This window comes from Mus caroli, chromosome 13 (genome assembly GCF_900094665.2).
Source record: "Mus caroli chromosome 13, CAROLI_EIJ_v1.1, whole genome shotgun sequence".
NCBI classification, from domain to species: domain Eukaryota; kingdom Metazoa; phylum Chordata; class Mammalia; order Rodentia; family Muridae; genus Mus; species Mus caroli.
In genome coordinates, this window is record NC_034582.1 from 72,264,718 (window position 1) to 72,285,217 (window position 20,500).

General features: G+C 38.6%; 1 protein-coding gene across 7 annotated transcripts in view; it reads left to right on the forward strand.

Moving 5' to 3' along the window:
• The first annotated feature begins 929 nt into the window (after window positions 1–929).
• The window catches only part of Fam172a (family with sequence similarity 172 member A), a 432,511-nt gene continuing 412,940 nt past the window's right edge, over window positions 930–20,500 (forward strand). For 3 of the 7 annotated variants that reach the window (XM_029468401.1, XM_029468402.1, XM_029468405.1), the window contains exon 1: window positions 1,012–1,093. The gene's annotated coding sequence lies outside the window, so the exon portion shown is untranslated. Of the gene's footprint in view, window positions 1,094–20,500 lie in introns of all 7 variants that reach the window. The other 4 variants (XM_021180172.2, XM_029468404.1, XM_029468399.1 and 1 more) reach the window with 3 other exon arrangements.

A 20,500-nucleotide genomic window follows, 5' to 3' on the forward strand; every position in this document is an offset into this window, starting at 1 on the left:
TCACTTCGTAGACCAGGCTGGCCTTGAACTCAGAAATCCGCCTGCCTCTGCCTCCCGAGTGCTGGGATTAAAGGCATGCGCCACCACGCCCGGCTATTGTATATTTTGTGACAGGCATCTTGTCCTGGTTGAGGATACTTAAAAGGCAAGATAAAATCAGTTTTCATCCAGTTCACATTTTAGTGGGTAAGAGCACACTGCCAATAAATTGTATCACTCTTTGTTCTGAAGGAAGCAGTTGAGTTAAGAGGTACAAATTATGGGAGTGAGGTACAATATACTTTCAAGAATTCTGGAACTCCCTGTCTGGTAATATAACAAATATAGGTTTGCTAACTACCAGCCTTTCCTCACAGTTACCTGAGGTATCAGTCATAGCTTCGTGTCTTTAGTAAATGCTTTGACCTTAATTGGTAAAAAAATGTTTTCAGGATTAAAAAACAAAGAAAACATCAGAATACCATATAAAATATTAAAATCATTTGTGTCTATTGCTCACCCCTATTCTACCCTAAAGAGAAGAATCTTTTAGACCTTTTTTGGATAAACAGAACACCAACATACTTCTCATTTGAGTTAGCTCTCAATAGGATATTAGGGTTAACTTCCTGCCTTAATTTTGTGCTAAATACGATTTTTCAAACATAGGCCTCCAGTCTTAACTTGAATATCAAGGGTGGGGTGAATTTACATGAACCATGGATGGACATGGGGAATTCGCTTAAAGCCAGCATCACGGAGAATATTGAAATTCCTCTTTCAGAACGAGGCTTTAGGATAGTTTAGAATAGCAGGGTACGACACGGACACGCCACAATAATGCACACCACATACACACTGCCCTCTCCCAAAGTCTCAGGAACAGATGTAGAGGCTCGCTCCGCCCATTTCCGGGTTCTTGGCGCCGCGGCCGTCGCATGCGTAATGACGTTTAAATTCCCTGCAGACCCGGAAGTGCAATCGAACTTGGTCGGGGCGCGGATCTTGAGAGAGAAAGTCCGAGCCAGGGCGCAAGGGAGTTCGCCCAGAGATCTGGAAGGCCACGCCTCCTCGCACCTACCCTCTCAGCATTGCAGCTGGGGACAGAGCTCAGGTAGGACTGCGCTGGCCACCTCTGCCAGCCGCCGCAGGGGCGAGACCCCGAGGGGCTGGCCTGGCTGGGACTCGGGCGGGATGCTGGCACCGGGATCCTGACTGTCAGAAGCCACGCGTCGTCTCTGGGCCACTTCTCTTACCTATGTGCAAGATCTTGCAAAAGGGCTGCCTCACCTGCCTTGTCCACTCTGCAGGCAGGAGGAACACGTGTGACCTGGGGTGGCTAGCCTGAGTCTGAGTCCCTGAAGCTCTGGTTTTCACCGGATATCTTAGATAGAGGAAGAGACCCTCCACTTACAGTATTGCAGTTGTCTGGTTGAAGTTGTTTTTAGTTGTTTGTTTTCATGCTAAGATTGTCAACCACCAAAGCTGTGGCATGCATTCATAGCAAACATTGAAGTGTACTTATAAAATGCCCTCAAAAACTTGTATCATGTGTAGTTAGTAGGATGTATACATTCGTCTGTAAGTTTCTTACATTCAGAAGTAGACCACATCACGTGCTTCTCATTTTCCCAAAGTGTATGTCTTTGGAGTCAAGTAACTTCTGCCTAAGAGTGTTTGGGCTATATTTAAAAGACAGTTCGTACTGTCCATTCTCCCCAAATTCTCAAAAAAGCTGCATTGAAAAAGTTCTGTGGTCTGGACCAGTTACTGCCTTGTTTTGTTTGTTTTGAAATAACTCCATTGTGGTGGTGCTCTCAAAGCTCATGGTTGGTTTTGTCTTAAAGAACTGCTAAAGTATTCTGTTTCTCCTTATTCTTTTTCCTTTCTTGTGAGGGACAGATACCCCTTTTCATTCTCAGACTAAGTCAGAGCAGGCTAAATTCGGGTTTCATTGTCAGTGCTGGTATGGTGCATTTTGTAAGCTTTCCTACTTTTAAACTCGGAGTCTGGTCTCTTAACCTGTCAAAGGGATGAGAACCGAAGGGCTGCCTGGAATGGCTTTTTGGCCGAGACTACAGCTGCACTTGTACATGGAGAACAGAATCCAGGCCAGGAGGAAAATAGAATTTATAAAGCTTAGAGCATTGATCTAGTCATTCATCTATTGTATTGACTAGCTGCTAACAGTATGTCTGGTAATGTGCTGTGTTCGGGGAAGATAGTAGTGAACTATACAGAAAGTTCTGGACTGGTGGTGGGTGGAGATCAATCCTCATGCAGATGCATAAACAGGAGTGAGAAAGCTAGTGGGGAAAAAAACGACGCAAGTGGAGGAGAGAAGGGGCTGTTGAGTACAGATCCAAATTAAGTGAGAAACTGGACTCCACAGTTATGGGGGGTATGGTGTAGATGAGTACAAAGGCTCTAAGGTTGAAACACATTTGTTATCACTGGAGTAATAAAGATATAGGGCTTAATAGTGTGGAGAAGGAATATTCAGTGACTTGTTACATTTATGATAGTTTGTACTTATTGATCACCAATGTAGCTTTGGGAGGAGAATCTAGGGTCAGTACACATGTAAAGGTACTTCCATGTTCAATAAAGAGCAACATTTAGTCAGTTAATGTCATGTATGTTGCCCTTTGTTTTTGTTAGATTGGATTTGCCCAATAGTGTCAATATTTAGTGAATATGTCTCTCCTCTGTACCAAACTTACTTTTCATTTTCTTTATCATTATAGTAAAATGTACCTAATAAAATATTTTACTTGGGCAATATAGGCAGGAGGATCTCTGACAACAACAACAACAACAACAACAAGAAAAACAACAGCAATTTCAAGTATTCAGTTCAGTAATGGAAACGATGTTTATGTTGTTGAATAGCTATCATTGCTGTTTGTCTTCAGTACTTTTTGGTTTTTCCTGGATGAACTCTGTAACTCTCTTTAGCCCCTGGCAACAATGGAGCTTCTTTCTGTGTCTATGACTCTGACTATTGTGGACATATCATATGAGTGTACTTATACAGCATTCATTCTTTTGTGACTGGCTTATTTAACTTAGGACAATATCCCTAGGTTTCAACTGTTATTGCATATGTCAGAATGTCCTTCCTTTAAAAGCTGAATATAATAATCACTGTGTAAATGTATCAGTTTTTATGAATTTGTTTACCTGTGGATGCTTGAATTGTTTACTTTTTTGGTTACTACTGTAAATGATACTGCTGTGTGCACAAACATCTGTTTACCTTACTTTCATTTCTTTTGATTATATATCCTTAAATGAAGCTGATTAAATGAAAATTTGGAATAGTTTACATCTTGAATGCTCATCTTTTACCGTTGCGTCCTCAGAGAAGTGCTATGGGGAAGAATCAGGTTCTGCTCAGAGGTTTCCATCAGGTCTTGCTTACAGGTTTTCATCATTGAAGGCATGCCCTTGAGGAGAGTAGTGGGACCTTAGCCCCTTCCTCCTCTCTTTGTTTCTGCTTCTTGGCTAGAAGTGAGCCATTTGCTTTGCCATGTGCTCCTTTCTGCTCCTACCATAGTGTGCTCCTTCCACAAGTACACAAGCAATAGGGCCAACTAAAGACATACTGAACCCTCTAAAATTGTTGGCCATAGTGAACCTTTTCTCTTTATATGCTGACGACCTTAGTGTTTGTTATAATAACAGAAAGCTGACTAATGTGATTCCATGTTTAATTTTTTTAAGGAATTGTCATACTGTGTACCACAATGACTAACCAATTTTTCTTTCCCACCAGCCATACACAGGGTTGTAATTTCCATACAGTGTTGTAAATTTTTGTCCACATCTTCATGAAACCTTTATTTATTTATTTATTTATTTACTTATTTTGGTTTTTCGAGACAGGATTTCTCTGTGTAGCCCTGGCTGTCCTGGAACTCACTTTGTAGACCAGGCTGGCCTTGAACTCAGAAATAAATCTGCCTGCCTCTGCCTCCCGAGTGCTGGGATTAAAGGCGTGAGTCCCCACACCCAGCTCATGAAAGCTTTAAAAAAAGGGTAATTGCCATAGTCATAACTGTGTAGGGCTGTGGTTTTGGTTCACAGTCCTACAATATTAGTAATGTTAAATACTTTTTACTGTGCTTTTTGGTCACTGACATATCTACTTTGGAGTTTTTGAAATAGTTTTTGTAGTCCAGTCTGGCTTCAAACTCATGATGCTTCTGCCACATCCACATACATAATAAGATTAAATAGGCTTACAGGTGTGACAGCTAGTCCCAGCTCTTTGGGTTATGAGTTGTACTGGGGATTGAACCAGGGGCTTATGCATGCTGGACAAGTGCTATAGCACCGAGCTATATCTCAAGCTTGTTAATTTAAGACCTGATTTCAGTAAAACTTTTAAAGATTTATTTGTGATATTTTAAGTATTGGGTTGCCTTTTAAGATGGCAAACACCATGTGTTTTCTTGCTTTTTAATCTTAAAGTTCTATAATAGTAAAAGCCCTCAAATGCCTATAGGCTAGGTATCTATACCCCATACTTAGAAATTAAACAGAAACCAAAACAGAACTCTAAAGTCTCCTTTGTACAATGAACAAAACTTTCAGTATCACATTGTGTCAGAGAAACCAAAGATCTCTGTTTTGCTTTGTTGTTTTCTTCTTTAATTGAAAGGAAAAAGGTATATTGATTGGCTGGCTGTACCTGTGAAGTGGACCACCTTTGTTTGCTAGCTGAGAAGAGAAGGCCACTAGAGGAAATTGATGAAGAGAAAAGATATGCTGGGCAGCAATAAAGCAGTCTGTGGCTAGATGGGCAGTGACAAAGGAGATCAGTAATCATAATAGACAGTGAGCTCCATGACTGACAGCACAGAGACAACCCAACATGCAAGTAATGAGCACTATAGATTCACAGCTTGGAATGGTATGGGGGAGAGGTCAAGAGAGTGCAAATCCCTAATAACTTCTCAGCATGTGGTTCTGAAGCAAAACACTGGGCCCTCAGAATCCAGGGGACCTGCTCCATATCAGGTAATATGTTTCTGTTTCTGTGGTTCAGTAGCCGTTGTTGGAAGGTGTGAGCTGTGTGTAGTTCTGCAGAATAAGCGTAAATCCTTGAGAATGTGTACCACATGATTTTAGTTCCTATGACAGAGATTTAATTGAATACAACCTCCCTCGTCACCCCCAACTCTACCCCATAATGGCTCTTACTATGTAACTCTGGCTGGTCTAGAACTTGTCATGTAGACCAGGCTGGTCTCAAACTCAAGAGATCCACCTGCCTCTGCCTCTCAAAATATGGGATTAAAGGCAGGAACTACCATGTTAGCCATTAAAATATTTTTATATTTAATGTTTATAATAGAAGGAAGTATCTTACTGAAGGATGCCTGACTATCCACTAGGTTAGAGTAACTGAGTAACTTTGGACATATGCTTACAAACTCAGTTATAAAGCTCATTTAAGTCAACCATTCTTCTGTAGTTTAAATAATGAATGAAGAAAATTATGCCATAAGTTCCATTATCATTTTTGGCTAACTGAAATTTATTAATTTGCTAGATACGGGGTGACAGATGACTGACTTGCCCAAGGCTTTGCAGCTAAGTTACATGCGAGGTAGAGACGGCAGCACTGCATTGCCTTCTCTACAGCATTATCCCCCAGTGTTTGGATGCACTTTGGTTTGCAATGTATGTAATAATTTTTGTTTCTGAGAAAATATTACTGTTAGGACAGATCAGCAGAGCAAGCATTTACTGTATGTACACTTTTTTATAACATGCACCCTCCTCTTCTCCTCTGAGATGGTGGAGGTCCCCTGCCTGGTTTCCCTGCACCCTGGCATATCAAGTCTCTGTGAGGGTAGGTGTATCTTCTCCCGCTAAGACCAGAAAAGGCAACCCAGCCAGAAGAACAACATATCCCATATGCAGGCAACAGCTTTTAGGATAGCTCCTTCTCCATTTGTCCTGGATCCACATGAAGACCAAGCTGCACATCTGCTGCATATTTGTGAGGAGGCCCATGGCCAGCCCATGTATGTTTGATTGATGGCTCAGTCTCTGAGACCCTTAAGGGTCCAAGTTAGTTGACTCTGCTGGTTTTCCTGTGGAGTTTCTTTCCCTTTAGGTGCCCTTAATCCTTCCTCCTACTCTTCCATAAGAGTCCCCAAGCTCCATTTAATGTTTGGCTGTGGATGTCTGCATCTGTCTGAGTCAGCTCTTGGATGGAGCCTCTCAGAGGACAGCCATGCCAGACTCCTGTCTGAAAGCATAACAGAATATCATTAATAGTGTCAGGGATTGGTGTTTGCACATGGGATGGGTCCAAAGCTGGGCCAGTCATTGGTTGGCCTCTCCCTCAGTCTCTGTTCCATGCCCTGTCCATGCATCTCCTGTAGATAGGATTAAACCTTGGGTCAAAATTTCTGTGCGTGGGTTGGTGTTCCCATCCTTTCACTGGATTTTGTGCCTGGCTACAGGAGGTAGCTTCCACAGGTTCTATATCCCCACACAGCTAAGGACACCCTCACTGATTCTTGGGCACCTCCCCCATCCCAGGTCTCTGTCTCTTCCTGGAGATGCCCCCCTATCTCTACATCTCAGTCAGTTGCAGATCTAGCCACTCTTCCCATCCCTTCCCATACCTGATTTAGAACCCCCTCCCATTCTTCCTCCCCTTCCCCTCTCCCACTCAGTTCCCTCCTTCCATCTGCCTCTTACGACTATTTTATTCACCCTTCTAAGTGAGATTCAAGCCTTCTTGTTTAGCTTCTTTGGGTTTGTGGAGTGTAGCATGGGTATCCTGTATTTTATGCTAATATCTACTTATAAGTGAGTACGTACCATACATGTCCCTTTGGGCCTGGGTTACCTCACTCAGGATGATATTCTCCATATCCATCCATTTGCCTGCAAAATTTATGTCTTTGTCCTTAATAGGTGATTATTATTCCATTGTATAGATGTATGACATTTTTTTAATCCATTCTTCAGTTGAGGGAAATGTAGATTGTTTCCAGTTTCTGGCTATTATGAAAGAAGCCTATGAATAAGAACAAATGTCTTTGTGGGTGTACTGGCTAGTTTTGTGTCAACTTGATACAGCTGGAGTTATCACAGAGAAAGGAGCTTTAGTTGAGGAAATGCCTCCATGAGATCCAACTGTAAGGCATTTCCTCAATTAGTGATCAAGGGGGAAAGCCCCCTTGTGGGTAGGACCATCTCTGGGCTGGTAGTCTCAGTTCTATAAGAGAGCAGGCTGAGTAAGCCAGGAGAAGCAAGCCAGTAAAGAACATCCCTCCATGGCCTCTGCATCAACTCCTGCTCCCTGACCTGCTTGAATTCCAGTCCTCACTTCTTTCAGTGATAAACAGCAATGTGGAAATGTAAGCTGAATAAACCCTTTCCTCCCCAGTTGCTTCTTGGTCATGATGTTTGTGCAGGAATAGAAACCCTGACTAGGACAGTGGGTCTGTGGAGCATCTTTTGGATATATGCCCAGGAGAGGTCTATAGGGTCTTGAGGTAGTACTATTTCCAGTTTTTTGACAAACTGCCAAATGATTTCCAAAGTTGTATAAGTTTGCAGTCCCACCAGTAATGGGGGAGTGTTCATTCTGACTGGTGTAAGATGGAATCTCAGAGTTGATTTGATTTGCATTTCCCTGATGAGTAAAGACTTTGAACATTTATTTAGGTGCTTCCTGGCCATTCAAGATTCCTCTGATGAGAATTCTGTTTAGTGCTGTTCCCCATTTTTAAATTGGATTATTTGGGTTGATGGTATTTAAATTCTTGAGTTCCATATAAATTTCGGATATTAGCCCTCTGTCCTGTGTATGGTTGGTGAAAATCCCTTACCAATCTGTAGGGTGTCATTTTGTCCTATTGACAGCATCCTTTGCAGTTACACAAAGTCCCATTTACCAGTTATTGATCTTAGAATCATTGGTGTTCTTTTCAGGAAATTGCCTCCTGTACCAATGCATTCAAGGGTATTTTCTACTTTCCCTTCTATGAGATTTAGTGTATTCAGTCTTATGTTGAGGTCCTTGACCTTGTATTTTGGGCAGGGTGATAAATACAATCTATTTTCATTCTTCCCCATGTAGACATCCAGTTAGACCAGCATTGTTTGTTGAAGATGCTTTTATTTTTCCATAGGATGGTTTTGGCTTCTTTATCAAAAACCAAGTGTCCATAGACATGTGGTTTTATTTGTGGGTCTTCAATTCGATTCCATTGATCAACGTGTCTGTTTCTGTACCAATACCATGCAGTTTTTATCACTACTGCTCTGTAGTACAGCTTGAGGTCAGGGATAATGATTCCCCCAGAAGTTCTTTTATTATTCAGGATTGTTTTGGCTATCCTGGATTTATTTTCTCATACGATATTGAGAGTTTTTCTTTCAAATTGTGTTGGAATTTTGATGGGGATTGCATTGAATCTGTAGATTGCTTTTGGTAAGATGGCCATTTTCACTCTGTTAATCCTAGTTACCCATGAGCTTGGGAGATAGATCTTTCCATCTTCTGATATCTTCTTCAGTTTTTTTCTTCATGGACTTGAAGTTCTTGTCATATAGATCTTTCACTTGCTTGGTTAGTTATAGCAGGGTATTTCATATTATTATTTTAGTTTTTAATTTATTTTTTATTAGGTATTTTCCTCGTTTACATTTTCAATGCTATCCCAAAAGTCCCCCATACCCACCCCCCAATCCCCTACCCACCCACTCCCCCTTTTTGGCCCTGGGGTTCCCCTGTACTGGGGCATATAAAGTTTGCAAGTCCAATGGGCCTCTCTTTGCAGTGATGGCCGACTAGGCCATCTTTTGATACATATGCAGCTAGAGACAAGAGCTCCGGGGTACTGGTTAGTTCATATTGTTGTTCCACCTATAGGGTTGCAGTTCCCTTTAGCTCCTTGGGTAATTTCTCTAGCTCCTCCATTGGGGGCCGTGTGATCCATCCAATAGCTGACTGTGATCTTTCACTTGCTTGGTTAGTTACAGCAGGGTATTTCATATTATTTGTGTCTATTGTGAAGGGTGTTGTTTCCCTAATTTATTTCTCAGCCTGTTTTTCATTTATATAAAGGAAGGTTACTGATTTGTTTGAGTTAATTTTATATCCAGCCACTTTGCTGAAGTTGTTTATCAGCTGCAGTAGTTCTCTGGTGGAATTCTGGGGGTTGCTTTTATATACTATACTATCATTTGCAAATAGTGATACTTGATTTCTTTGTCAATTTGTATCCCCTTTGTCTTTTGTTGTCTAATTGCTCTAGGTAGAACTTTGAGTACTATATTGAATAGATAAGGAGAGAGTGGGCAACCTTGTCTTTCCCCTGATTTTAGTGGGATTGCTTCAAGTTTCTTTCCATTTACTTTGATGTTGGCTCTTGGTTTGCTGTTGTTGATGGGAATTTTGGGATCACTTATGTACACTATCATATCATCTGCGAATAGTGATATTTTGATTTCTTTTGTAATTTGTATCCACTTGATCTCCTTTAGTTGTCTCATTGGTCTGGCTAGAACTTCACATACTATATTGAAGAGGAGAGAGTGGGCAGCTTTGTCTTATCTCTGATTTTAGTGGAATTAATTTAAGTTTTTCTCCATTTAGCTTGATGGTGGCTATTGGCTTGCTGTATATTGCTTCAATTATGTTTAGACATGTGCCTTTTATCCTTGACGTCTCTAATACTTTTGATATGAAGGGGTGTTGAATTTTGTCGAAGACTTTTTCAGGATCTAATGAGATGATCATATGATTATTTTTCATTTAGTTTATTTATATTGTGGATGACATTGATGGATTTTTGTAAATTGAACCATCACTTTATCCATGTGATGAAGCCTATTTTATGATAGATTATGTTTTTGATGTGTTCCTGGATTTGGTTTGAGAGTATTTTATTGAGTATTTTTGTATCAGTGTTAATAGAGAAATCAGTCTAAAATTCTTTATCTTTGTTTATAGTCTTTGTGTGGTTGAGGTATCAGGGTGACTGTGGCTTCATAGAATGAGTTTGGCAGTGTTCCTTTTGTTTCTATTTTGTGAAATAGTTTGAGGAGTATTGTACTAGCTCTAGTTTGAAAGCATGGTAGAATTCTGTCCTAAAGCCATCTGTCCCTGGGCTTTTTTTTCCCGTTTGCTCATGAGCCTTTTAATGACTGCTTCTATTTCTTTAGGGGTTATAGGGCTGTTTAAATAGTTTAACTGATCTTGATTTAACTTTAATAGCATCTGTTTAGAAAATTGTTCATTTCATTAACATTTTCCAATTTTGAATACAGGCTTTTGAAGAAAGACCTAATGATTCTTTGAATTTCCTCAGTGTTTGTTGTTGTCTCCCTTTCATTTCTGCTTTTGTTTATTTGGATACTGTCTCTTTCTTTTGGTTAGTTTGGCTATGGGTTTGTCTATCTTACTGATTTTTTCAAAGAAGCAGTTTGTGGTTTCATTGATTCTTTGTATTCTTTTGTTTCTTACTGATCGAGTTTAACCCCAATTTTGATTATTTTCTGCCTTGTTTTTGGTGTGCTTGCTTCTTCTTTTTCTTTGTTTTGTTTCTAGAGCATTCAAGTGTACTTTTAAATTGCTGGTATTGAGAACTCTCTAATTTCTTTATGGCGGCACTTAGTGCTATGAAATTTCCCCTTAACGCTGCTTTTATTGTTTCCCATAAATTTGGGTATGTTATGCTTTCATTTTCATTGAATTCTAGAAAGTCTTTTATTCCTTCCCTGACAGAGATCATGGAGTAGAGAGTTGTCAATTTCCAAGATGCTTTCTGGTTTTTCTGTTGTTGTTGAAGTTTAGTTTTAATCCATGATGGTGTGATAAGATTCAAGGTGTTATTTCAGTTTTTCTGTGTCTGTTGAGATATGTTTTGTGACTGACTGTGTGGTCAGTTTTGGAGAAGGATCCATGAAGTGGTGAGAAAAAAAGGATATTCTTTTGTGTTTGGGTGAAATATTCTATAGATGTCTGTTAGGTCCATTTCATTCATAATGTGTGTTTGTTTTATTATTTCTCTGTTAGTTTTTGTCTAAACTGACAGGATGACCTGTCAATTGGTTAGAGTGGGATGTTGAAGTCTCCCATTATTATGTTGTTTTCGATGTGCAATTTAAGCTTCCGCAATGTTTCTTTTATAAATGTAGGTGCCCTTGTTAATTGAGATATCATCTCCGTAAATCTTTTTCTTTGATGAGTATGAAGTGTTCTTCCTGTCTCTTTGATTAATTTTGGTTAATTTTTAAATTTTATTTTATTCTTATTTTTATTTTATTATATATATTATATATTTTGTATACATTCATAATTACATATTTATATTATTACTGTTTTATTCATATTGTATTATCTAATATATAATTTTATTAGATGTTAGGATGACTTGCTTCTTGAGTCTGCTTGCTTTGAAAATTTTTTTCCGCCTTTTAGTCTGCAACTAATATTTATATTTATTGCTGAGGTGTGTTTCTTGTATGCAGCAGATTAATGGATTCTGTTTTCACACCTGTTTTGTTAGCCAATTGTTTTTTTCCTGTTATTTTGATGGTGGTGGTGGTGGTGGTGGGGAGAGAGAGAGAGAGAGAGAGAGAGAGAGAGAGAGAGAGAGAGAGAGATCCCTCCTCCACCTTTTTTTCTGGCATGAAATTGTTTCCTGTGTTTTCTTGGATATAGTTATCCTTTGGATTGAAGTTTTCCCTCAAGTATTTTTTGTATGAATGAATTTGTGGATTAATAGTTATTGTTTGAATTTGCATTTGTCTTGCAATACCTTGTTTTCTCCATCTATGGTGTTTGAAAGTTTTGCTGGGTATAGTGGTTTAGGTTGGCATCTGTGGTTTTTTTTTTTTTAGTCCAGGCCCTTCTAGCTTTTAGAGTCTCTGTTGAGAAGTTGGGTGTAATTTTGATAGGTCTACCTCAGCATTTTATCTGTCCTTTTTCCCTTGCTGCTTTTAATATTTTTTCTTTGTTTTGTAGACTTGTGTTTTGATTATTGTGTGGTGAGAGGATTTTCTTTTCTAGTCAAGTCTACTTGGTGTTCTATAAGCTTCTTGTATGTTTATAGGTATCTCTTTCTTTAGATTGGAAAAGGTTTCTTCTACAGTTTGCTTGAAAATTGATTCTGGCCCTTGGAGCTGGAATTCTTCATCTTCTATTACTGTTATTCTTAGGATAGGTCTTTTCATGGTGTCCCAGATTTCCTGGGTGTTTTGTGCCAGGAATGTTTTAGATTTAATATTTTCTTTGACTGGTGTATCATTTTTTCTATTGCAACTTCTATGCCTGAGATTCTCTCTTCCATCTCCTGTATCCATCCTGTTGGTGATGGTCATGTCTGCTATTCGCATTCTCTTCTCTAGGCTTTCCATCTCCAGGATTCCCTCAGTTTGTGTTTTCTTTATTGCTTCAATTTCTACTTTCAGGTCTTGTATATTTTATTTAATTCCTTCACCTGCTTAATTGTATTTTCCTGTAAATCTTTAAAGGATTTTTTTTCCCCTTTAAAGTCTACCTGTTTGATTGTATTTTCCTGTATTTCTTTAAGGGATGTATTCATTTCCTCTTTAACAGCCTCTATCATCTTTATAAGACTGGATTTAAGGTCATTTTCTTGTGCTTTGGTTGTGTTATCCAGTGCTTGCTATAGTAGGATAGTTGTACATGGAAGGTCCCATTTTGCCCTGGCTTTTGTTGATTGTGTTTTGAGGGCCTTTAGCCATCTGGATGGCTTTGGTCCCATGATGTTCCTGAATGGTTCAGGCCTAGCAGGTCTGATTGGGATGATTTTTCTTAAGTGGTCATATTTAGAAATTTGTGTGGATTAAAAGAATGAGATCAGTCAGATTGAAGAGATTCAGATAGAAAAGAAAGGAGATATATCATGCAAGGATTAGTTGAACAGGCTTAGGGCTTGTCTCAAAAGAGAAGAACAGGGCAGGCTTATGACCTGAGCCCCAGAGCTCATGGTGGAAGGTGAGTATTGATTCCCCTGAATTAGCTTCTGACCACCATGTTTGATCCAGAATATGTGTTCCTATGCACACACATTTGTATACATTTATATATACACAGAGAGACTGATAAATAGTAATACGTCTAGCATACTAGATTCAAATAAAGCTTAAGACATAGAGGAGCTGAAGTTGAGGAACCCAAACCATAAAAACAGAAAGGGGTCTGTTTTTCCTGTCAGTAAAGGTAGATGCCCTTAGTCATAAGGTGGTCTGCATGACACACTTGAGGATCTCATGTGCTAGGTTGGACATCTGCAGTCATGACAGGACTTTGTTATAATAGTTTACATTTTAACAAAGCCATGTGTAGGATGTGATAGCAAGTATAAAGTCTTTATGATTTAACTGGGTTTTTAAGAAAAAAGGATGCCTAATTTAAGAAACTCAGAAAGGATCATTTAAAAGATACTGAATAGATACTTGATTACCTCTATGCCAGTTGACATTGGGGGAAATTTGTAGTGAGAGATGAAGTTGAAGTAGAAGATAAGAGCCATGGACTTTGTAGTGCATGTGTGCAAATGGTGTGGGAAATGAACAGTCATGCGGATTGATCAGGAACTTCCATTAGCGTCTGAGGTCAATGAAGTACTGAGCTTCTGATCATGTTATTTAGCTTTCTATATTAGCAATCAAATTGTCGTTCAAATTACAAAGAGAAAATGATTATTTTGGGGCTGGAGAGATGGCTCAGTGGTTAAGAGCAGTGACTGCTCTTCCAAAGGTCCTGAGTTCAAATCCCAGTAACCACATGGCGGCTCACAACCATCCGTAATGAGATCTGACACTCTCTTCTGGAGTGTCTGAAGGCAGCTACAGTGTACTTACATATAATAAATAAATAAATCTTTAAAAATAATGATTATTTTGGTCCATAACTTGAGTTTTTCAGCCATACTTGATTGATCTGATTGCCTTCTGTGGCAAGGCAGCAGCATACCAAGGTGGGTGTTCTCCCTCCCTCCTTCCCTCCCTCCCTCCCCCTCCCTCATTCTCTCCCATACTTCCTTCTTTTCTTGTCAGGGATCAGTTACCTAGCCAGAGCTGTCCTGGAACATGCTATGTAGCCTTGGCTAGGAGCTCAGGAATATATATATATATATATATATATAAATTTTATTTTATTGTGAGGCAAGGTTTCCTGTAGTGCAGCCTACCCTTAAACTGAACTCACTGTGTAGCTGAGGATGAGTTTAACATCGGATCCTCCTGCTCCTACCCCTTGGTTTTATGCTGGCCTACCCAGAGTTTCTTGATTATCAGGCAAGCACTCTACCAACTGAACTATTCCAGTCCCTACCATTGGATTTAAAATAAATTTAATTTATTCTTCTTTCATATTTTACACTCTGACCATAGTTTCCCCTCCTTCCTCTCTTCTCAGTCCTACCTCCCACCTCCCCTCTCTTCAACTTCCATTTCTCTGTTTCTCTTCAGAAAATGGCAGGCCTCTCAGGGATATCAACCTGACATATCAAGTTACAGTAAGACTAGACACATCCCCTCATATCAAGGTTGGACAAAGCAACCCAGGAGAACGAAAGGGGTCCTATCATTAGGTTTCCCACAAGGACACTCCTACCACTGTATTTGTAAAGTATATAACTTATTGGCTCTCATATGTTCACTGATGCAGAGGAACTATTTTTTTTTTTTAAGGGCAAATTATACCTCATGTCTCACCCATATCTGATTTAGATGTTTTTAGCTATATCTTTGGACATTACATTTTAACATTGATTGTGAAATAAGGTAAGACTTTTGGGTGTATTAGAATCACATGAATGTGTTTTGTGATTAGGATGTGATAAGGATGTGATTTGAGGAAGCCACAGGCAGAATTGTGTGAATTTAGTTTTCTCCTCCCACCCAGTCCATATGTGGAACTTCCAATCCCAAAGAGCATATTTGCAAAAGGTTAACTGAGAGAATAGGAGTGGGATCCTGATTTTACAGGGTTAGTGTCATTGTGAAGAGACTCTAGAGTCTTTTTCAGCAAGAATGTAGTTGTTTGCAAGGAAGATAGCCCTCAGCATAGACTCAATCTTGTTGGACATTCTAATACTTGAGAAATTCACTGTCGTTAAAACACTGTGGGTTTTGCTATATCAGTCTAAGCATACTAAAGTACTAATGAATGGGTAGGGTAGTCTTGTGTGCTTTTGCATGCATGTGTGTGTGCTCAGGCATGCATGTGTATGTGTGTTGTGTGCATGTGCCTGTGTGTGCATTTGTGTTGTGTGTGTGCATGTGCCTGTGTGTTTGTTATATGTGTGCCTGTGTGTGTGCCTCTGTGTGTGATTAGATTTCATGTGGTCTGAAAGTATCATCTGAAATTATTCAAACACTTGAAACAAGAAATAGAGGAGGAAGGGTCCAGTGAGGACTTGTAGATTATATCACGTAAAGTGGCTGAGTAAGAAACAAAGGTAACGGAAAAGGAAAGAAGATATAGCAATACTATATCTGTGCAGCGCACTAAGAAAGTCCAGAGAAATTTTCTTTCTACATTTGAAAATAATTTAATTGAACATGTTTATATTACAGTAAGATATATCACACATTTAAAGAACTATGCTGTTGAGAATATTTTACTTTTATTTTTTATAGTTTTAATTTTATTTTTGCTTCTGTATTGGGTGAGTGTCTGTGTGAGGATATGCTGCATGTGAAGAGTCCAACTAGAAGAGGATGTTGGATTCCACTGGAACTTGAGTGACAGGCAGCTCTAAGTACCTGGCATAGGTGCTGGAAACCCAACTCAGGTTTTCAGGCAGAGAAGCAAATGCTATTCATCATTGAGCTGTCTAGCTTTAGAATAGCCTTAAAATATAGATTTACCTTTTACCTGATGTATTAAGTTATATTTATGCTTAGTATTTTAGAAGATAAGTAATATTAAGGAGCTAAGTAATATTAGAGCTACTAATACGGTTCATACAATATGGACCTTTTACTTCAGGATCAGAACATGCTGAAAACCTATTTACTACTCTCATAGGGCTATTGAATAGTCTTTTAAATAGATGGTTGATTTATTAAGTCAGTGTGTACTGATGTGTTTCTTGGTAGTTTTGATCAGAGTATTATTTAGATCTAGGAATTCATTCTTTTGAGACTGTGAATGATAGCAATAGTTAAAATTTTATGTGCATCAGTAATACTTCAAGAACTAAAAAAACTGGATATTTCAGTGTTATCGTTGAAAATAAACTGTTTAAAACAAGTTTACTTATTCTGAATATTTTTCTTAACAAGAAACTTGTATAATTATTTTTATGAAAACAAGCATATGTGTTTGTGTTTTTTAAGTGTTTTAATTAAAAACCCAAGTTTTCTTCCTCCCATTTTCATTCTGTTTCTTCTAAATTCTAAAAGGAATAACGATTTTCAACCAGGTTAACTCATTACTGAAAAATACCAAATTTTACACCAATGTTTTATTGTTTGTTTTGAAATTGAAAGTATGTTAAAGATACCACTCATGTTTCAGCAAATCTACAGGAAGCTCCTTTCTCACATGGAATATAAATTACTGTTGAATTGGAAAATCACTAGGCAATTCAGTGCTGACGAGAACTAATGAATCTGGAAGCCTAAGCGGCATTCACTAGTTTATTAAGGATTTAAATATATGTTGCCTATTGCTGTGTAATAAATTATCTCCAAATTTAGCAGCTTAAAGCAAAATCCTTTATCATCTCAAACAGCTTCACAGTGTCAGAGATTTAGGAACCTTTTATCTGGGATGCTCTGAGATTAAGATGTCAGCCGGGGCTACTTTTGTCTGTAATTTGGCTCTGTAGGATCTACTCCAAGCTCTTGGCAGGAAACCTCCTTTAAAAATGTAGAGCTCTTGATAGGACTGGTCATAACATGACTGTTCCAAACCTAGTCAACTGAGAAAGAGAAGACAGGAAGAAGTTGGGGGGAGAGAGGGAGAGAGAGAGGGAGAGGGAGAAAGGAGGAAGAAGAGGAGGAAGAGGAAGAAGAGGAGGACGGGGAGGAGGATGAGAGAGAAGAAGAGGAGGAGGAATGCCCCAAATAAACACCACAATCCTTTGTAACATATATCAAAGCTATACCATATTGGTTACCGAAGCCAGCTCTTATATGGTGTTGGAGGTTATGACTCTTTGGAGTTAGTTAGGTCTCACTGGGGAACATTTTGAAGAATACCATATCCCTGATCATCCATGTCCTTCCTATATACACATATGATTCTTACATCACCTTATGAAATAAGTCAAATCCTGGTATGAATGAGGCCAGTTGGAATTAGTTCCTTAAGTACAACTTTCTGATTATAATTCTTTTTCACTTGTTTTTCTGTATTTCTAATTGGTAATATGCAAAGTTCAGTCAATACATTGTAAGAGGAGTTTAATGCTGCCCAAAATTCCTCCAAGAAATGAGAGGCATAGATCCCCATGCATGGTTACAAGACAAATACCAGGTTTTGGTCTCCAGGCAGATGCAGGAGTAAAGTTTTAAGAACCACATCTGTTATTGGGTAGCCTCTGGCAAGGCAAGGCAGGACGGTCTAAACTGCTAAGGAAAGAGTGTTACGTCTGAATAATTCTGGTGGGCTTTGGAATATAGGAGTGATCCATAGGTAACAATATATCCTGTGTGAGTGAGTGTGTGTGTGTGTGTGTGTCTGTCTGTCTGTAAGAGACTAGGCATTTGTAGGTGAGTAGCTTCTTTGCGTCATATTAATATTTTGGGGGTCCAAAGTCCAAAGTTCTTTTCATGAAATTATATTTTCTCTTTTAAGTATCAGATATCTGGTGAATTCTATTAAGAGAAATTGCCTTAGATAGAAGTTACATGTGAGCAATTTATAGAAACAAATCATTTGTATGCTGGGCTCTTGCTAAGAACCATGAACTTAAAAGTTCTAGAAGTTACATTGTAGATGCATCTGGTGTGTGTGCTTGTGTGTTTTCATGTTTATTGTGTGAGGGCCCAAATCTGTGTGCAGGTACATGAGCATGTGGAAGTCAGAGGCAGCACACTGTCGGGATTAGAGGCAGGCTGCCAGCCTGACTAGCATTTTCATGGGTGCTTGGGAACCCACCTCTGGTCCTTTTGTGTGCATGGCAAGTGCCTTGCCTGTTGAGCCATCTCCCTAACTCTTGGGCCTTGCTTTTGAAGGATGACTCCCATTCTAGAGTGCTGTGTACATGTGTGTCACTTAATGATGTCCACACATTTGGGGTTATATTTTAGTACATGTATTTGGAAGGACTTACCTTAAGTCCTTTTGTTTGACTAGTATTATAAGATACACCTTTGTTGTTATTGCTACAATTTTTTATTTAGATTAAAAATATGTGCGACTCACTGATAAGTGGATATTAGCCCAGAAACTTAGAATACCCAAGATATAAATACAATTTGCAAAACACATGAAACTCAACAAGAAAGAAGACCAAAGTGTGGATACTTCATCCCTCCTTAGAATGGGGAACAAAATACCCATTGGAGCTGAGACGAAAGGATGGGTCATCCAGAGACTGCCCCACCCGGGGATCCATCCCATAATCAGCCACCAAATGCAGACACTATTACATATGCCAGCAAGATTTTGCTGACATGACCCTGATATAGCTGTCTCTTGTGAGCTTATGCCAATACCTGGCAAACATAGAAGTGGATGCTCACAGTCATCTATTGGATGGAACACAGGGCCCTCAATAGAGGAGCTAGAGAAAGTACCCAAGGAGCTGAAGGAGTCTGCAACCCTTTAGGTTGAACAACAATATGAACTAACCAGTACCCCCAGAGCTCATTTCTCTAGCTGTATATTAGCAGAAGATGGCCTGCATATGTTAGTTTCAGGTCACTTATACAAACTATCATATTATCTGCAAATAATGATACTTTTAAAAAAATTTTTTTCTTCTCCAGTTTGTATCCCCTAAATCTAATTCAGTTGTCTTATTGCTCTAGCTAAGACTTCAAGTACTGTATTGACTAGGTATGGAGAGAGTAGAAAACCTTGTCTTGTTCCTGTTTTAGTGGGGTCACTTTGAGTTTTTTTCCATTTAATTTTATGTTGGCTATAGGCTTGCTGTAAATTGCCTTTATTTTAGGATGTTTTTCATGAACGGTATTGGATTTTGTCAGAGTCCTTTTCTGCATCTAATGAGATGATCTTTTTTTTTTTTTCTTTCAGTTTGTGTAGTAGACTACATATACTGATTTTCATATGTTAATCCATCTGTGCATCCCTGGGATAAAGCCTACTTGATTAATTTGATCATGGTGGCTGATCTTTTTGATGTGTTCTTAGACTTTATTTGCAAGTGTTTTTATTGAGTATTTTTGCATGTATGTTCATAAGGGAAATTGGCCTGTAATAATCTTTCTTTGTAGGGTTTTCCTGTGGTTTAGATACCAGGGTAAATGTGGCATCATAAAAAGAATCAGGCAGTCTTCTTTCCATTAATATTTTGGGGAATAATTTGAGGAGTATTGCCATTAATTCTTCTTTGAACATCTGGTAGAATTCACCACTAAAATCATCTGGCCTGGGCTTGTTTTTGTTTGGAGACTTTTAATCACTGCTTTTATTTCACTAAATGTTATGTCTATTCAATGTGTTTATATAATCTTGATTTAACTTTGGTAAGTGGTACCTTTATAAAAAGTTTCTTCTAGATTTTCCAATTTGGTCAGTAACAGGTTTTTAAAAGTATATCCTTAGGATTTTGTGGATTTCTTTAGTATCTGTTATTTCTTAGTATCTTTTTCTCTGCTAAGAAGAAGAGGTGTTGAGAAGAAGATATATTCTTTTGTGTTTGAGTGAAATGTTCTGTAAATATGTTAGGCCCATTTGTTTAATATCATCTGTTACCTCCAGTTTTTTCCTGTTGAGTTTTTGTCTGTATGACTTGTCCATTGGTCAGAGTGATATATTGAAATCACTCACTATCCATGTTTGAGGATCAGTAAGTGATTTAAGGTATACTAATATTTGTTTTACAAATGTGGGCACCCTAGTGTTTGGGAGGCATAGATATTATGAACTGAAATGTCATCTTGGTAGATATTTCCTTTGATGAGTATGTAATTTTCTTCCCTATGTCTTTTGATTGAAGTCTATTTTGTTAGATATTAAAATGGCTATACCAGTCTGCTTCTTAGGTCCATGTGTTTGGAATACATTTTTTTAACCCTTCATCCTGAGCTAATATCTATCCTTGATGCTGATGTGTGTTTCTTTGATATGGTAGAAGGATGGATTATGTTTTCCCATCTATATGTTTTTTTTTAAAATTTATATATATAATTTTTTTAGATTTTCTTTTTTTTATTACGTATTTTCCTCAATTACATTTTCAATTCTCTCCCAAAAGTCCCCCATGCACCCCCCCCAATTTCCCTACCCACCCATTCCCATTCTTTTGGCCCTGGCATTCCCCTGTATTGGGGCATATAAAGTTTGCAAGTCCAATGGGCCTCTCTTTCC